The 19887-nt window shown below is 45.0% G+C and overlaps 1 protein-coding gene across 13 annotated transcripts in view; it reads right to left on the bottom strand.

The window, feature by feature from the left end:
* The window catches only part of FRMD4A (FERM domain containing 4A), a 593356-nt gene that overhangs the window by 178642 nt on the left and 394827 nt on the right, over positions 1-19887 (bottom strand). Inside the window, exon 1 of one of the 13 annotated variants that reach the window (XM_060192206.1) lies at positions 18315-18333. The exons of 10 other annotated variants lie outside the window; for them this stretch is intronic. The gene's annotated coding sequence lies outside the window, so the exon portion shown is untranslated. Of the gene's footprint in view, positions 1-17323; positions 17344-17620; positions 17918-18314; positions 18334-19887 lie in introns of those variants that run through there. 2 more of the 13 variants (XM_060192204.1, XM_060192205.1) reach the window with 2 other exon arrangements.

Below are 19887 nucleotides of genomic sequence, written 5' to 3' on the forward strand. Positions count from 1 at the left end.
ACCTGAGTTCAAGCTCCTGGTCCCCACCTGCAGTGGGGGAAGTTTCACAAGTGGTGAAGCAATGCTGGAGGTATCTTTCTTGCTTGTTTCCTTCTCTTTCAATTTCTCTCTGCCTCTATCAGATGCATGAATAAGTAAATAAATATTTTTTAAAAGGATTTTCTGACCAGATATTGTCTTATAATAAGTTTACATCAGAACAAATGCAGTTAATCATTGAACAACTCAGGCATTAGGGGCATTGACCCCCATGAAGTTAATAATCTGAGTAGAACTTAAACTTCCCCCAAACTTAAATATTGTTAACCTGTTGTTGATCAGAAGCCTTAATGATGGCATGAAGTCACTTTGTACATATTGTGTATGTTCTATAGCACACTAATAAAGCCAGCTAAAGAAAAGAAAATATAAGAATGGCAGGGCATAGCATTAAAGGACATAAATTATGGTGAAGTTTTGTATGATACAGAAAATCCTAACAATGAGATTTTCAAAGTTAATCCAATTGCCAAATAATTTGGTTATAGCATAACTACCTACTGCCTTCTTAAACCCTAAGGCAGCAGGGATCTTTCGCTTTCTCTATAAAGCCCATATTTCTCCCTGTCCTGGAACCTCTAGGGTGGGGTTCACTTCCCTGTAGGCTTCTCTCAATTCATACCAATTGATACTTCATCTGTTGATCCCAACCTAATCAATGCAACCAGTATCACCTCAGCATGCTTCATTTCGAAATGTGTCCAGAGATGTCAGGCGTGGCATGTCAACCCTTCAGCTTCATTACCCGGATGAGACCTTTTCTAGCTCATAGGATTCCTTAATTCCATTTTGAGTGGTGCACTTCTTAACAAAACCTCAAAACCTAGATATAGACCAGGGCCCATGGGATAGGGCATATGTACACATGTATCCACAAGTCAGGGGAAAATATATACCTTAAAGCAAAAGTGTACAATAGTTTACAGAGTCAATAAATGAAGGAAGCAAGTAGAAGGACCTAAAAAGTCAACATAAAGAACCTAATCAAATAGTTTCTACTTAGACCTAGATAGCCTCCTCATTCCACTTCCCTCATACCTACCCTTATCCCACTTCCCTCAATCACTCCAACACTAACCTTGACAAAGTAAAGACTACAAAAGCTGAATAAGGGCAAGAGACTGGCATACTTTAATGATGGCTCTTTAGTCACTACCAGGCCACCCCATCACCTGTAGCCCTAGTCAGGGTGTCCTGGGATTCCCACACAGACATGATGGGCCTAGACCTTTACCAGATCCCTCTCACCACTGTCACTAGTCATCTTCATCAGGAACAATATAATGGACCCCTTTGTGGGCCCCTATAGGACCTTGCCCTCAGTGTGGATCAACAATGGTAGAGACGGTTTCATTCTCCAAAGGGAGGTTGGATAACATTCTCTACCTACTACCTGAGGAAGGTGGGTCCTGAAATTAGTGCAGTCTGGAATGTTCCTAGCCATGACCACAGAATGCAAGCTCAGACCTACAGGGATACAGAAGCTACATAGCCTCCTGTGCTGAATATGGGCCCCAGATCAAATCGATGGGGTTTACAGTTAACAGTATTTATATACTTTCCCCATATTTAGGAGCTACTATCTTCCCTGATCCAGCTTTCTAGTCCTTTTGCTAACTATGCCCCCATCTCCTCAGACAGTAACTTGGGTCCACTTGCATATTAGATTTCAGGCTCAGGCAAAAACTAGTTGGATCATGGCCCCTTAATAGACCTACTAGCTTATCCCAAAACAGAGACCCCCAAATCTTCATCTGAAATATTCCAGCCTTTAGGTTCATGATTAGTCAACAATTTGTTCTGCTTTATATCTTAACTCTTTTTTTCAGCCACAAGGTTCCAGATGCTATCATGATGCCAACCTGACTTCCCTGGGCAGATGACCCCACCATATGTCCTGGAGCCCCACCTCCCCAGAGCTCTACCCCACTAGGGAAAGGGAGACAGGCTGGGAGTATGGATCGACCTGCCAATGCCCATGTTCAGTGGGGTGGGGAAGCAATTACAGAAGCCAGACCTTCCACCTTCTGCACCACATAATGATCCTGGGTCCATACTCCCAGAGAAAAAAGAATAGGAAAGTTATCAGGGGAGGGGATGGGATACACAGCTCTGGTGGTGGGAACTGTGTGGAATTGTACTCCTCTTATCCTATGGTCTTGTCAATATTCCCATTTTATAAATAAAATTTAAAAAAAAGAATGACAGGGTAAAGAAAGCACAATTCCAGTACTGAACTGGATTTACAGACTTTAAAAATTTATGGTGTCAGTTGACAAAAAAAAGATCTGATTATAAGTAGATGCGTGCAGCTTAGACCTTTGTTTAAGGTTCAAATGAGGCAGAAAAAGTAATTACTTTTTGTATCCCTCATAGTGTTGTGTATGGAGTTTTAAAAACAAAAGGATCTCATATTAAATGCATGAAGCTACAAGTCTTGATTGTGGTAACAGTTTCAGGTGTGGATCTTATATCCCAACTTATTAGAGAGTACACTTTAAATGTGTCTATGATTCATCAATAAATGTGTCTTAAGCATAAGGGTTTGACTGATTCTTTCATGTTTCAGGACAGACATCAGCAGAACATAGAGAGTCTGGGGGCTGGGTGGTAGCGCAATGGGTTAAGTGCACATGGTGGGAAGTGCCATGACTGGCATAAAGATCCCATTTGGAGCCCCCAGCTCCCCAGCTGCAGGGGGGTTGCTTGACAAGTGGCAAAGCAGGTCTGCAGGTGTCTATCTTTCTCTCCCCCTCTTTGTCTTCCCCTCCTCTCTCAATTTCTCTGTCCTATCTAGCAACAACAGCAATAACAACAGTAACAATAACAGCAAAAACACAACAAAAATGGGAAAAATGGCCTCCAGGAGCAGTAGATTCATAATGCAGGCACCAAGCCCCAGCAATAACCCTGGAGGCAAGGCGAGAGAGAGAGAGAGGAGAAAGAGAGAGACCAACTGTGCCACAACACAGCTCCACAGAGCTCTTCACACCCGAAGGGGTGACTTCATTTTTCACAGCTGATGTTCTTTTAATGTGAAGTTGGTTGCTCACAATATTTTTCAGATGTTGTCACAACCAGAATTGAGCCACTGACTTTTTCAATATCTTTGCTACATGGATGAGTCCCCTGTGTCCTCTCCCAAGAAAGGAGGTAGTGAGTTTACAAAACACAGTCACTTTCCATATCCAGTAGGCTATCCCTAAAAATCTCAAATTTCTTTCGGCTTAGACAGGACCCTTGCCCCGTCTCCCTCAAGTCACCTCCATCCACAGTTTCCCCTTTGCAGAAATGAAAGATTCAACTTTTCACCCATTTTTTGCTCTTCAGACTCTGAATTTTGGCCTTCCCCCTCTGCCTCCTAGATCACATCAATCATTCAGAAGGTCTTGTCTACATGTCCATACTCTGAACACTTGTCAGCATCATCACTTCATCATTAGGTCCTTTGCACCCAACTCTGCCAGTCTTGTGCTGGTGGAAGCACAACACTCAAACCATCCCCAGAGGACCAACCCAAGGTTGGGGTGCTCCAGCTGCCTATTCTCAAACGGGCCCCTCCCCCAAGTGCAGAAGCAGTTCAAGTTCTGGTGAAGTTCTCAGCTCTGTCACTTTCACTCAGTTTGAATTTCTCCACCACGTCCTTGCTGCTCCCTCCATGTCACAGGGCCTTTGATGAGCTCTTTCCTCTGTTTAAAACATTCTTTCTATTCACATGACCCTTCAAAGCTTGGCTAAAACATATCCTTTTCCTAATGTCTTGCTAGATCCCTGTATTTAAAACAACAGCCTGCTTAATCCACAGCAATTACCAGCTCCGGAAAACCTCATAATTCATTTATTTAATCCTTTGCTTTGCCTATCAAGGGTAATAATTTGGGGGTTTTTGTTTGTTTGTTTTTGTTTTGCTTTTTTAATCCACTGACACATTCCTGGGACATAGAAGCATATAAATGAGTGTTAAATGATTGACTGACGGAATACATGAATGAGTGAACAATATATGCATGCATGAATGAATGAATTTTAGTTCTCAGATACTTCCTGACTTTCTGAAAGCTGAGGTTTTGAAAGCTGAACAAATTGGCTGTGTTGAAAATCAAGTAAGGATACCAGGCAAAGCAGGAAAAGGTAATTCTAGTGGTTTGTGCAAACAAGGAAAGAAATGAAAAAGCCACAACATAGGTCAAAGAATTATTCATATCTGTGAGCTCTTTGCAAAGAAATGTCAGACAGAATGTTAGGTACTACGGAATCAAAGATACAACCTGACCCTTTCACTGGAAAGCCATGGTGGAGACAACTGCAAACAGATCATTACAAAGTAGGAGCCTAAACTAGAACAGCATTCTGGCAAGAATGCTTTGGAAGAATACAGTGTGGGCTCTTCATGAATGGGATTAGTGCTCTCAAATTAAAGAACTCAGAGAGGCTTTTCACCCCATCTACCATGTGAGGACACAAAGAGAAGTGGGAATCTATGAAGCAGGAAGCTGGATCTGTCCTAACTCAGAATCTGCTGGCATCTTAATTTTGAACTTGCCAGACTGCAATACTATAGTAAATAAATGCCTGAGGTGGAGACCCCCCAACCCCCAGTCTACAGCATTTTGCTATTGCATCTAAAGCAACCAGGACAGTATGTAAAACAGACAGCATAACAGAGGAAGTTTAAGAAATACTATTTTCCTGTTAAAAATTGTGGTTTTCAGAGAATGGTGTGTGTGTATGTGTGTGTGACTGTGAGTGTGTGTGTGTGTACACATGTGCAAGGAATTTAGTAAAGGATACACTGTGATGACTTTGAACAGTAACTGAGGAAAGTAAGCAAGTTATGATGGTGGCCTTGGGTAGCTCACCCCAAGAGTATTTGAGAAGAAAACACATGAACAATGCACTGAAGAAAAAAAAAACGAATGTAAAAGATTGGATGAGTTTAGTGCTAGTAATGTAGCAAAGAGGAAGACAGAGGCCAACATGGTGAATCATATGTCAGAAGACAATGATCATTTGGCCTTAGGAGGAAGAAGAACACGGGTGATCAAAAACCACAGGTGGAACAAGCAATAACATCTGCAAAGCATCTATGACAAACTGCAGTAATCTTAGTGAGGGCCTTTTGGAGAATGTATTTAGTTTATACACATACATGGGTAATTAGTCAAGCAGAGTCAATCATATCAAAGCCAGTGTGACAGGCAGCCTAGAGCAGAATAGTCTGATGAAAAGTGGCAGGTGAAGTCAGGTCAATTTCCATCTTCACCTTCTGGCCAATGGGGAAAGCTGCATCCTTGGGAACCTGCTTGTTCGAACCTTGCCTACAATACCAGCAAGGAACAAAGAGGCCTACACTGTGACTTTTCTATTTCCAATAGCCACAGCATGACAACTACAGCTTATAGAATTTTACAGTGGGGGTGGGGGGGTGGGAGTTCTTTTCTTTCTCCTCCTCCTCCTTCTTTTTTTTTTCCCCAGTATGATCATCCAGTCTAGCAACAAGAAGAACTGAAAAACCCAACTAAATGAGAAACAAGGGAACATGTTTGGGGGGGGGGGGATATTATTCTCTGAGTATTAGATATCTTTCCAAATTGGAAGCTACAGTTCCTTGCTGTATTAGTTGTAATAAAACATGAAATCAATCCAAATGCCCAACAATATATAGGTGTGTTAAGAAATTGCTGTTATGTGGAAAACTGAGAAATGTTATGCATGTACAAACTACTGTATTTACTGTGGACTGTAATGAAATAAAAAATCTATAGGCTCCTGGTGGACACCCACTTCTACATTCCAGCGTCCCAGTGGCTGGCTCTGATGGTAGCCAACCTGCTTTCACCTTTATTATCAGCACCACGATGGAGATTGTTTCTAACCAATCAGCTTGTGCCATGCCCAGTTTGAAACTGATGAAAGCTGTGTGCTGCAGAACAAGCTTGTGCAGGTCTGGTAAGAATCAGCCTGTATATATTTTGCCCTAGTTTATGGATACGTGTGAACATATGCTCTATCTCACGGCACCTGGCCTAGATCTAGGTTTTGGGACTTGGAAGCAATTACAGAAGCCAGACCTTCCACCTTCTGTATCCCACAATGACCTTGGGTCCATACTCCCAGAGGGATAAAGAATAGGAAAGCTATCAGGGGAGGGGATGGGATACAGAGATCTGGTGGTGGGAACTGTGTGGAGTTGTACCCCTCTTATCCTACAGTTTTGTTAATGTCTCCTTTTTTAAAATTAAAAAAAAAAATTAAAAAAAATCTGTCTGTAACCGAACTCCCTGCCCTCCATGTGGCCTCCGGTCTCGTTCTTTGGTTACTTTTGAGCTATATTACAGAATTTTTTATTACAGTAAAATATTAATCCCTCAATAAAGAAATTAAAATATATATAAAAAGAAAGAAATTGCTGTTGAGGGGGCCGGGAGGTGGCACAACCAGTTAAGCCCACACAGTATTTACTACTTGAAAAGATACATGTATGGACCCAGGTTCACTTGTCTGCTCCCACCTGCAGGAGGAACACTTCACGAGCAATGAAGAGAGTGTGCAGGTGTCTTTTTCTCCCTCTCTCTTGTCTCCCCATCCTCTCTGAATTTCTCTCTGTCCTATCTAATAATAAAAAGGGGGGGGTGCAGGGGCGGGCTGTAGCACACCTGGTTAAGGGAACATAGTACGAAGCACACAGACCAGCGGAAGCATCCGGCTCCCCACCTACACGAGGGTTGCTTCACAAGCGGTGAAGCAGGTCTGTAGGTGTCTTTCTCTCTCCCTGTGTCTTCCCCTCCTCTTTCAATTCCTGTGTCTTAACCAAAAAACAACAGTGGCAACAACAACAATGAAAAAAATATATATATGGCCACCTGGAGTAGTGGATCCATACTGTAAGGCACAGAGCCCCAGACATAAGCCTGAAGGCAAAAAAAAAAAAGTGAAAAAATGTTTTCCAGAAGTTGTGGATTCATAGAGCCAGCACTGGGCCCAAGCGATAACTCTGGAGGCAAAAATAAGTAGATAAATTAAACTGAATAATAAAATAAAATAAAGAAGTGAGGCTAGGGTAGATAGCATAATGGTTATGCATAGAGACTCTCATGCCTGAGGCTCCAACGTCTCAGGTTCAATGCCCCATGGTTTGCACATCTTACCATGCTCAAGGAGCAGAGTTTGAGCCCCAGGCCACTGTGTGGGAGTGCTTGCAGGGGGAAAACTTTGACAGTAGTGAAGAAGTGCTGTGGAATGTCTCTCTTTGTCTCCATCTCTGTCTCTCAATCTGTAGCTAGAGGAAAGAAAAAACATGGCTGCTGGGAGCCGTATAGTTGCAGACACTGAATCCCAACAACCCTGGAGGCAAGAAGCATCAGTAGCAATTGTGGCCTACCTCTAACAACAGATGAATGGTTAAGGAGGTTGTGGTATGCATACACAGTAAAATACTAAGTAGCTGTAAAGAGAGAAAAATCTTTTTTGCTACAACACTGGTAGAACTGGAAGCTAACATGAGCCAGAAAGAAAAAACATGAATACTTGATAATCTCACTTAGTAGGACCTAAGAAACAATGCAAGAAACAAGAGAGGGTTAAATCTTAGTGAACTGTAGTCTATCACAGCAGATTAAAGTACTCAGAAAGCCCTTGGATGGAACAGAATGATGATTTTGGAGGAGGGTGAGATGTAACACCTATTTTGCAGAAGTATGGAAATGCACTCTCATAACAACAGCCCTATAAATCAACATTCGCTTAATAAAGTGATACTGGAGTTGAAAAAATAAAGAAGTTGTGGTTGATATACACAGTAGGATACTACTCAGTTCTGAAAAGATGAAATCTTGCCTTTTGCTACGACATGGATGGAACTGGAGATGGTCATACTATGAGAAATAACTGGGGAGGACAAATATTGGATGTTCTCACTTGTATGTGGGATATTTAAAAACACAACAAAAGAACAAAGGAAAATAAACAGCAAAGGAAACTTTTGACTGCAGAACTGAGGTCGCCAGAGAAGAAGGGCAGGGTAGAGGGGCAAATGCACTTCAGTGGAGGGTTACTGGTATTTTGGTGTTGGTGGGGATATGGTAACATGTATCAGGAAGAAGTGGGAAGCTGTACCCCTAAATGATACAGCCCTGTGAAACAACATAAACCTAAATAAAAATATTTTTTCTTTTTCTTTATTTTATTTTTTTAATATTTAATTTTGAGAGAGATACAGAGAGAGAGAGATACCAGAGCACTGCCCAGCTCTGGCTTACAGTGGCGCAGGGGATTGAACCTGGGATTTAGGAGCCTCAGGCATGAGAGTTTCTTTGCATAACCATTATGCTATCTATCCCTGCCCAATAAAAATAAATTTTAAAAGTAGTGAGAGATCTCTGTATGTAAATAACACAGAAACTGTAAATACCATGTGAGGAACAAGACACACTCAATAGTGGTGGCCTACAGAAACCATAGCTTCCACAATAAAGAACAACAGAGCCACAGACAAATACCAGCTTACAATTTCCCCCAAGAAATTATAGAACAGATATCTCTGTGTTTGGGCAAAGGATGCCCATAAGTGGTTCCTTAGGTTTGCTTAAAATATATTGTCTTAAGCACAACTGTCCTGTTACAGAAATGCTTTTCCTGCTTTTACATGTGTTTTATACTTTCTTTCTGGTGCCAGTGTGTTTGTATAATCTGCTAACATCTCACATTCTGACTTATTTTATTAATGCCAAGAAGGTTACTAAGTGTTTTTAAGTAAGTTTTGATGACTACTGTGCAAATTGATTTCCCATACTACAAGGAAACTGTCCAGTATTTTCAGAGCAGTCAAGGGGAAGGGGTACAACTCAAAAAATCCCACAAGCTTTCTGTATATTCAGTCTTCAGGCTGATTTCTGCCACTAATTTGTTGAGTCAATTACCTGGGTGAAATATAAATAAGTAAACAGGAGTTGAAAATCTTCCCAAGTAATGGCAATGACTGAGAACTAAAGGAAGAATTTTTTATACAGTGATTAGACTTTTGCCTTTGTAGTTAAAAAAAAAAAAAAAAAGCCAGCATTAACATTGATTGACAGAACTTTGGTAATTCGAGCCTAGAAGTTTGTCAAGATAAAAGCCTTAAGAGCTTTCTGATCATTTTGGAAAACTGAAGAATTTTAGAATTTCAGGGTGACAGCATCCATTAGTAAAGAGACAAAATCGACTTTCTCCCCCACCCCCTTCAGCTCTCAGCACATTAATGTTCCAGGACATTCTGGGGACTCTGAAGGCTCATGATGTGGGAGGTTGGCCTCTAGGCTCCCCCTTTCACTGACTACTAGCCCCCCACCTTGTCCTCTCATCTTGCTGCCTCCATTCTGGGTATTATTCACCCTAACCTTGTAAAGAACACTAGGGTGTTACCTTTATCTACAGGTTCCTGTCTGGAAGTCCAGTTGACTTTTATGAAATGCAGGAAATCCTAACTCTGTGCAGTTGATGGGTTCTTGGACACCATGACTTCTAATGGAATTACCTATCAAGAAACTGGTGAGGCCAGAGGCTAACTGAGTGAAGTTCTGAGGGCTTATGTATGGTCACAAAGACATCATTCCACTCCCCAATAAAGACTTGAAAGCACTTTTAATATGAAACCATTTGCACTCTTCATTCGCCCACTCACTCATTCATTCATTCTCTGAACCACTGATTCTAGATCAGGGTCACAGGTGGCAAAACATCTTCTGCAGCTCAGAGTCAAGGTGAGACAAGGTACTCTTTCATCACAGGTGCATCACACGCAGTCACTTGCCTGGAACCCCTGACATACCATGACCCTCCTAGGCACACCTCTGCGTGGGAAGAGATTCCCAGACATGGGGAGGGGGTCATATATGCCAGCTCCACAGACAGTGACCCTGGCTGGAAGTCAAATTTTTTTTTATTATAGTCTTAAATGACATTGAACAAGATGGTGTTGTTGGAGGCTTACTATATCAGCACTTACAGTTGTTCCCCTTCTGTCATTTTTCTCTTGTTGATGTTAACTTCAGGACTGAAGGTGAAAAGTGGCACTTATTTTAGTGCTATCCCCACTGTTACTATTGATAAGCAGTCTTGTTATCTTTATTTATTTATTTTGTCCCCAGGGTTATTGCCGAGGCTCAGTGCCTGCACCACGAATCCACTGCTCCTGGAGACCATTTTTTCCCCTTTTGTTGTCCTTGTTGTTCCATCATTGTTGTGGTTATTATTACTGCTGTTGTTGTTGCTGTCGTTGGCTAGGACAGAGAGAAATCAAGAGAGGAGGGGAAGACAGAGAGGGGGAAGAGAAAGACAGACACCTGCAGACCTGCTTCACCGCCTATGAAGCGACTCCCCTGCAGTTGAGGAGCTGGGGGCTTGAACCGGGATCCTTATGGCAGTCTTTGCACTTTGCGCCAAGTGCACTTAACCCACTGCGCTACCACCCGACTCCCTCTTGTTATCATTTTTTAAAAAATCATTATTTATTCTCTTTTGTTTGCCTTTGTTTTATTGTTGTAGTTATTGTTATTGATGTTGTTGTTGGATAGGACAGAGAGAAATGGAGAGAGATGGGGAAGACAGAGAGGGGGAGAGAAAGACAGACACCTGCAGACCTGCTTCACCACCTGTGAAGTGACTCCCCTGCAGGTGGGAAGCCGGGGGCTCGAACCAGGATCCTTCCACCGGTCCTTGCGCTTTGCGCCACATGCACTGAACCCGCTGCACTACTGCCCAACTCCCCCCTCTTGTTATCTTTATAAAAGTCTCCTAAGGGCTGGGGAAGACAGCTCAGTGGTAAAGCACATGACTGGCATGCATGAAGTCTCAGATTTGATCCCTACATATATCATATGAGCAGTGCTCCTGTGTCTTTCTCTCATAAAAGTAAATAAAATAAATATTTTAAGAAAATTAAAAGTGGGACCAGGCAGTGATGAACCCAGTACAGCATACAAGAGGACCTGGGTTCAAGTGCTTAGTACAGTGGGTTGGACTCTGTGAGTGGTGGAACAGTGCTACAGTGCTGCAGATGTCTCTTCTTCCTTAAGGTTTCGTTTTTGTCTCCTCCCTTTTACTATCAAATAAAAATGAAAAAAAAAAAAAGGCTTCTGAGAATGGTGGTGGATTTATGGTACAGGGAGCCCCAGAGATAACCCTAGTAACAAAAAACAAACAAAAAAAGTAAGAGAGTCATCCCTTTTTCCTGTGTTATGTGATTCACGCTTACAATCTCATTGGCACCTTTGGAAATAACTTTTCTTCTAAGTAAGACAACCAAGGTTAGGGAGACTCAGTGATCCCTTCCACAGCTAGAAGTGGTAGAATGAGGAATCAGAGCAGGGGCCAAGTAACACACTTTCTCTCAGCCATGTCACTCTGCATCATGTAAGTCCTCATCGGCTGCCATGCCATGTCTTGGCTACAACTAAAATCCTGGTGAGCTCCCTGAACATCTGTAAACATATCTCCATTGGCAAAAACGGTGGGATAACCACTTCCACTCCTAAAACTCCATCTGGCTGAAAAGCTTGATTTGATTGCTAAGCCCCAGCCCCCTGTGGGCTTGGCCTCAAGTGGGTGTGGCTCAGACATGCACAGAAGGCTCAGTGTGACTCCCAGCGCCTTTGGTGCTCAGAGGTCTCTGCTCTGCTGCCAAGACCTGCAGACTACCTCCTTGCTGCTGGTCACTCTGTAGCTTCTCTGTTACAAAACACCCCACAGACCAATAAAGGGGAATTGAGAAGGCAGAACACTGCCCTCCATTGTGTGCAGCTCCAATCTGCTCCATGCCACACACTCCCCTCTTTTCTGCTCTCTGAGTAGCAGAGAAGTAAACATGGGGCATTTACTGGGGGTGACTCATGGGGGCAGAGAAATAAGGACACCAGCAGTGCCATCCGGACTCAGTTTGAAGGTATTTCACTCGGCTTCAGATGGATCTAGATTTTCTACGCTAGGCTTGTCACATCCATATACTTGTCCACAGGCCTGTGGTGGGAGCATACTTTCGTTTTATGGTTATGAATGGCACAGTCTGGCAACTTGCCAATGGTGATTTCCATTCGCTGTCATGCATTATCAGTCTCACACCTTCCTCCCCAAACACACCAGTATTTTCATGCATTGCTTACAACAGCAAGGACAAAGAGAGCCAAGAGCCCAGCAGAGAAGAGAGCATCATAACAATTACAGGGTGGAGGGCCGGGCAGTAGCGTAGCAGGTTAACGGGTTAAGCATACATGGTATGAAGCTCAAAGACCAGCGCAAGGATCCCTGTTCGAGCCCCCAGTTCCCCACCTGCAAGGGGGTGTCATTTCACCAGCAGTGAAGCAGGTCTGCAGATGTCTATATTTCTCTTCCCCTCTCTGTCTTCCTCTCCTTTCTGTCCTATCCAACAACAACAATGGCAATGACAACAATAAGAGTAATAACAACAACAAGGGCAATCCTATCCAATAAAATGGGAAAAAAATGCCAGGAGTGGTGGATTCGTAGTGCTAGCACCAAGCCCTGGAGGCAAAAAAATAAATTAATTAAATAAAATAAAAAAAGAAAGAAGGCCCATCATGGGAAAAGGATTATACTTAACCTCAAGAAAGCTCATACGGGGAGTTGGGCGGTAGCGCAGTGGGTTAAGCGCAGCGGGTTAAGCGCAGCGGGTTAAGCACACGTGGCGCAAAGCGCAAAGCGCAAAGACCGGACTAAGGATCCCGGTTCGAGCCCCCGGCTCTCCACCTGCAGGGGAGTCGCTTCACAGGCGGTGAAGCAGGTCTGCAGGTGTCTGTCTTTCTCTCCCCCTCTCTGTCTTCCCCTCCTCTCTCCATTTCTCTCTGTCCTATCCAACAACGATGACAACAAGAATATCTACAACAATAAAACAACAACAAGGGCAACAAAAGGGAATAAATAAATTTAAAAAATATATTAAAAAAAAGAGAAAGCTCATACAAGTACAAATGTTCTTACCCACAGACAGCTAACTTCCTCTTGCCTGGAATCATGAGTTTGCCAGAGCTCCAAAAAAGCAGAGACCACCACAGGATGGAGAGGCCTGGCTTTCTACCCAGCTGACACTCACGTGCACCTCTGAGCCCAGTTTTTGCTCTGCCAGACACCTGCAGAGGGGTTACAAGTTCACTTGAAACATAGGTTCCTCACTTGGTTTTCCTCCTAGTCAGATTCCTCATACTCCTTACATCATAATCCATATTCCAACATCATTATTCCATCTTCAAATACCTCCATTTGTGGAGGTGGGGGTTACTTTCCACTACTACAAAGAAATGAGCATATGCATAAATGATTATTAATGCAATGTGCTAGATAGTGCAACACACTGATCACGTCCTGAGAAAGTAAGAGCTACATAAGGACAGATATTTTTAGGATAATGCTCCTAGTGGTGGAACCAGATTCCTTAAATGTGAGGGTGTGTCTAAATCCTTAGATGAGAAAGATACTGATCCCCTGGGACTGAGGGCAGAGTGGCAGCAGATGGGTGAGAGAACCAAAACAAAGCTGCTGTGGAGAGAATTTCTGACAAGCTGCACTTATGCTGATTCAGAAAACTTGTTGAGTTTGGTGAAACCAGCCGCTCTTTATGTGTAGTGTAGAGCCTTCGACCCAGAGTTGCAAGAGCAACTGTACCAGTTCTTGAGGTTACAGGTCCTGGGAGAAGCTACTGTATAATGGGAAAATACTGGTACAGTTCATGCTTTGTATTTCTGAGACCCTGGGTTTAACTGAGCCCCACACCCCACCCCAACCCATCCCAATGGATCCTATCATCAATGCACTCAGGCTGATATTACCTAGAATGAATCACACTGGATAAAATGCTCACAGTTAACCCTCACCCAACAGGTCAGTGAGTGGCACTTTTTTCCCCCCTTCTAGCTTTTTAAAGTATTTGATTTTAGGAAAAGTTCAAGTATCTACAACTGACAGAGTGGTTTCTTTCCCCCCCTTTATTCTTTATTATTATTCTTTATTATGATTATGGATAGAGACAGAAACTGAGAGGGAGTGGGGGATAAGGAGAGAAAATGAGAGATACCTGCAGTCCTGCTTCACAACTCATGAAGCTTCCCCTTGCAGGTGGAAACCAGGCCCTTATACATAATGACCTATGTGCTCTACTGGGTACACCACTGCCTAGCCCCTATGGAGTGGCTTTTTATGGTTACTATTTCAAACTTTCTATAAACATCCATCATCTTCTTTTGTTCCTTTAACTGCATTTTCAAAAGAATGAAGACTCTTGCAATACCTGAAATGAGTGAGGGCAAGACAGTAGATGACCACCATATTCTAAGGAGATCACGACAGATGCTGGGCCTGGGACACCTATTCAGGTAGGAAATTCCTCATTTGCTCCTCTTTTGCCCAAGAGAGTAAGAGTTTTTAGAATTATGAAAGAATCATGCTTGGAAGCTCTTCTTCCCATGGTTTATTTCCTTCTGAAGCTTCAGAAGTCACTGAAAAGCTGAAATTCTTCAAAATGACTAAACATATATAGAAATGTTCTGCTGAGGGGCTAGGCAGTGGCAAATCTGGTTAAGCACACACATTACAGTACACAAGGATCCAGGTTCAAGTCATTGGTCCCCACCTGCAGGGGGGAAGCTTTACAAGTGGTGAAGCAGTGCTGCAGGTGTCTCTCTCCCACTCCTCTCAATTCTTCTCTATCTCTATCCAATGATAAATAAATAAAAGTATATTTTAAAAAAAAGTTCTGCTGAAAAATGTTTTGATACATTAGGTGATCTATCTGGAGAATCAAAGAGATCTGAGTGAAAATCATTACTGGTGCATCCTGCATTACATGAGATTAGAGAGTGGTTTAAAGTAACTTCCTGGTTATTTCATGAATATTATGTTTATTTCTTTCTGACATACTTATCTAGACTTTCTCCAGAAGCTATACTCCCTTTCTTCCTAAAAGGAAGTATTTGACATATGCGAAGTTATCTGAGAACAAAGCTTCAAATTTGAAAATGCCTCTTCATATTTTGATTCAGTGGTTTAGGTTTAATGCAACTCTTCCATAAAGATATGGCAAGTGGCTACAGCTTTAAGTTTTATACACACACACACACTACACACACACACACACACACACACACAGGAACGCACTCATGCACACACACCACTAGCATAAAAAAATGTGAGCACAAGCAGTATGCTTATACAGTAATGCCATGGATGCACATAGAGACAAGTCTCAGCCACGTGTAGTAAAAGAACATAAATACCCCAACAGCTTACCTCAATACCATATTCCCTGGACTTCTCACCTCCTCACTGCTTCCCCACTGCAAGCTTTTTGCTTTATAATCTGTCTTTTCCAAGTTCCAGACCCTGGCATAGACTCACTCTTGGTTTCTCCTCTGACCATACACTGTAACTCAGCTGTTTAGATCAAACTGAGAGCTGTACACAACTGGGGATGTTGCTCTCATGGATTATGAAATCAGCCATTCACTGAACCTCAAGGGGTCTCAGTTTACCCAACAATAAGATAATGTTGGTGGCTCCAGCCACCTGCTGGCTATCGGGGTGGGGGGGGGGCTTGGCAACAATTTCCACAAATTATGGAAAAGCCCTATGCCATAAATAACAAGTCTTATTAAATACAATTAGTTTAAGATGAGTGCCTAAAAAGGAAAAAGCAGAAGCAGAGGCAGCTTACACAGAACAAAAGCAGGTAGAGAAGTGCCCTCCCTCCTTACTTTTCATACAACAAGAGTTTAGTATTCCTAAAAGGTTACTTGTGCTCACACAACTTTGCACATGGAAGATGACTTATTTCCAACTGGAGGAACATTCTACTGACTGGCTGGACATTATAGTGTTGACTTCAGTCAGTGCTGGTTTTGCATGAAGACCAAGCACAGCACCCCATTCCTTTACATGCAGATCTGTGCCTCTGCACTCTCATTCTTGTTGTACCTTAAATAAACCCAGATTTTTATTCACAGCAGAATGGTCCTTTCAGTCAACAGAAGTGGCACTCTAGGTTGCAAGACACAAGGGTTGCTTTGAGGAGCAGTAGAATCAGATTTCTGCAGAGCTGAAGGTTTGCTCTTCTCCCTGACCAAAGTCAGTCTCCCACAGAAACTGGGCCAAATGCAATGAATGAACTTGAAAACTTGAACAGAAACAAAACAGTAACACGTGTCTTGCCGATGGTCTCCCCACACCCATTTTGCCACACACTTTAATGAGTCTAATAAAAAGTTCTAATAAGTTCTGTTAAGTATAAGGGGTAGTTTTCTGCATCCTACTCCAGAATGGCTTTCCTGGACCTGATGTGTGTGTGTGTGTGTGTGTGTGTGTGTGTGTGTGTGTGTGTGTGTGAAGTGTTTTCCTTGGATGGAGTCGCAGGTTAGTCTCCTAACCACTGGTGCTTTCCCACAGGTTGAACCTAGCTTTTTATTTTTTTTTTCCTTGGAGGGGGGAGGAACTTAGAGATGGCAAGGGATAAGAGTATGGGTAGCTGTTCAAAATCCAATCAGGTAACTGCAGGTAGGAGCGAGTCTGACCTGGTGTCTAGGGTGCTCCCAACCCGGATAGGATGTCAACGCTGAGCAGCTGGGGTTTAGCGAGGTGCCCTGTCTTAGGTCTGAGATTCTCTTCCAGCCTCTGCCAGGCGCCTTCCAAAGGGAAGACACCAGCACAGCCATGGTAGCGGCTGGGATGTTCCATTTATAGGGGAGGGCGCGTCTTATCCATTCACCAAGGGGCCGGGAGCCCTTCCCCGCACCCCAGCCCCTTTCTCAGCAAGCGGCGCTTCCGGGGACTGGAAAGGCCTCATCTTTTAGAAGGAGCCAGTCTACCCAGCAGCCACGCAGAAGCTATTCTTAGAACAGCCGCGCGGTGGAAATTCCGCAGAATCTGCATGAATCTACGGAACCGTGACTCTGCTAGCGAGGTCCTGGAGAAAACACCGAGTTCCGGAGGATACCGGGCGGCGAAAGGCTTCCCAACTCCAGGACCCGTTTGTCTGCTGTAAATTCAGCCCCTCTGGGCAGTTGCCCCCGGGCGTGTGTTCATTTCTGAAGAGCATCACCTACTCCAGGGGGTTTCTCCCGCTTTCCTCCCCCATCGCATGCAACTCGCCGCCGCAGCCATTTGGAATGTGGGAGAGCAGTCAGTCCATCTGGGCAGCCCCGGTGGCGGGCGGCCCCTCCCCTTGTCTGCAACGCTCACTCCAGCACCCAAATGGCAGGCCTCGCTGTCATTCCATAAAAACGGCTGTCAAAAATAAATGACCCACCTCGTCTGCCTACATCAATGTCCTTGTCCTCCTCCCCCCGGTAAACGAGCCACAGCGAGGGCGCGGGGACTCGGGCCAAAGGAGGGCGGCTGGGGTGTGGGGCGATAGGAGGGAGTCCCGCAGGAGCCGCACGTGGAGCGCGCACTGAAAAAATGTCACATCGGCGGCATTCCAGCCTCTGCGCCCGCAGTAAGGAAGTGTCAGGTCCCCTTTCCCCAGCCCGGCATTTGCAGATGGCCCCAAAGCGCCGAAATCCCGCGCGCCCGGCCCTCGCGGCCGCGAACAAAGACACATTACCTTTTATTTGCAGCGCTGCCCGGGCAGCCAGGGAAGTTCAGGTCTGCTGGGGAGAATCGGCCGGAACCGGCGTCCCATTCGCCCGGGAGCGCAGGCCCGTGGCCTAGCAGGCGGTATCTGCGCCCCGCGCCCCCGCCCGCGCCGCCTCCTCCCCGGAGCCCGCCGGTCCCGGAGCGCCCCCGCCGCCCCCACCCCACCGGCCGCCGCCCCCACCCCGCCGCGGGCTAGCCGTCAGCCCATAGCCAGCCCGCCCGCCCGCTCACGCCCCGCTCGGCCGGGCACCAGAGCACCCAGTCGCCGGCCCGCCCCTCCACCGCCCGCCGCGTCCGGCCCGCCGCATGGTGCGCCCCGGCGCTCCGCCTGCCTGACCCCGCTCCTGAACCCCACCCCGTGTCCCTGGCTCCCGCAGGGCTCCCAAATCGCCTTCCGCACCCCGACAACAATAACGCCGCGCCCCGCTCCGCGCGCCGGGCCTGGCGCGCCCCCTTCCCACCCCGGGCGTCGGCCCTGACCCGGCTGCTCCCCGCTGCTCGCGCGACCGCGACAAAGTTATGTCCTGATGCGGCAGCCGAGTGCGAGGGCGCGCGGGAGCGAGAGAAGGAACGGGTCCCCCTTCCCAGCCCAGGCCTCCCCAACGCGACCCCCATCCGCCGGGGAACCCCTGGCCAACCCCAGGGGCCAAGCGAGCCGCTACCTTGGCTGAACTTGGTGCTGCTGTGCTCCCTCACTCTGGTCCGGTTTTCTAGAATTCTGTCTCCCTTCAACTCTATAGAAATGGAAGTTCCTGCGAGATAACCTACTCGCGGGCTATTGTCAGGATTCGCAACAATCGCTGGGCACCGAGACTTCCATTTCCAGAGCTGGGGTGGGGGGGGGGGGGAGGACGCGGGCCCGCGCGCTCGCCCTCCAAAAGGGAGAAACAAACTCGGAGAATATCCTCGCCGAGAACAATCACTCAATTCACGTTGTGTGTATACATGTTTATTGCTTCAGGAGCTCAATTTGCCCCAGACACATTTTTTTTCTTGAATTGTCAAAACACGGTTGATTAAATAAACTGGCAGGAGAGCCTGCTGAGCGAGGCGGAAAAGCCAGCACGTCTCAAGGGTGTGTGTGTGGTGGTGGGGTGCTCTACCTAGAACTCACTGGCTTCTCCAGTTTCAAAGGCCACCCCTGCCATCCTCCCCTCCCTCCTCCCTTTTATCCCTCCAGCCACCTCTTTAAGTTAGAGCCTGGTTGTTCCAAGCAAGGAGTGAACATTTAGAAACTTTGTAGTAAGAAGAAATCTCCATCCGGTCACCCAACTGATTGGCGATTGACTGTTTGCAGATTACAAGTCCTGCCTTCTTTTTCTAAACATCTCCCTGGTAAATGCTGACCATTTAAGAGGTCTCACAAAGCGTGGAATGGAAACTGTATAGCTGGTGCTGTGAAAGCCGAGCAGGTGTTTTGAGAACCATCTATCTTGTATCAAGATGTTATGGAGGTGGGGGTAGGGGTGAGAGGAAGGCCTGATCTAAATCTGAGCAATGAATGGCAGGCTGGGGAGAAAGCTGTGGACTCCTCAAGGCTCACACCAATTCAAAGCCCAGTTTTTATATAATGCGGTTGAAGTTCTTGCCCCAGTGTTGAGACCTTTAGAAGCAATGTTATTCCTAACCCCTCTTTCTTTCTTTCTTTTTAAAGATTTTATTTATTTCATTAATGAGGAAGATAGGAAAAGAGAGAAAGAACCAGACATCACTCTGGTATATGTACTGCCGGGGATTGAACTCTGGACTTCATACTTGAGAGTCCAGTGCTTTATCTATTGTGCCACTTCCCAGACCATATATTTTATTTTATTTTATTTTATTTTGTGTTATGTTATTTTTTTGGTGGTGGTGCAAGGGATGGGACCTGAGATCTCTGGCATATGAATCCTGTGCACTAACTGCTGTTTTCTCCCCAGTGGAAGTATTGATTTTAAACAGCATCCCTCTCCCTTCACAAACCAGAAGAAGCAGGAATTGAGGGGGTATGGGGGGGCATCTTTAACCTCCTTCCTTGCACTTAAGTTAGTACCAAGCCTGTATTTATAATATTTATTTATAATAGAGGAGGAGAAGGGGACGGAGAGAATAAGAGCATTACTTTACCCTGTGTGATGCAGGGGACTGAATTCACATGCTTGGGGTTCCAACTATTTACTGCACCACCTTCAGGGTCACAAGTCTGTCTTTATAAGTAGCTTTAGAAAGTTCTTTGACGACAGAGGACCTGGTAGA

The sequence above is a fragment of the Erinaceus europaeus genome, chromosome 6 (assembly GCF_950295315.1).
Source record: "Erinaceus europaeus chromosome 6, mEriEur2.1, whole genome shotgun sequence".
Classification (NCBI taxonomy): Eukaryota; Metazoa; Chordata; class Mammalia; order Eulipotyphla; family Erinaceidae; genus Erinaceus; species Erinaceus europaeus.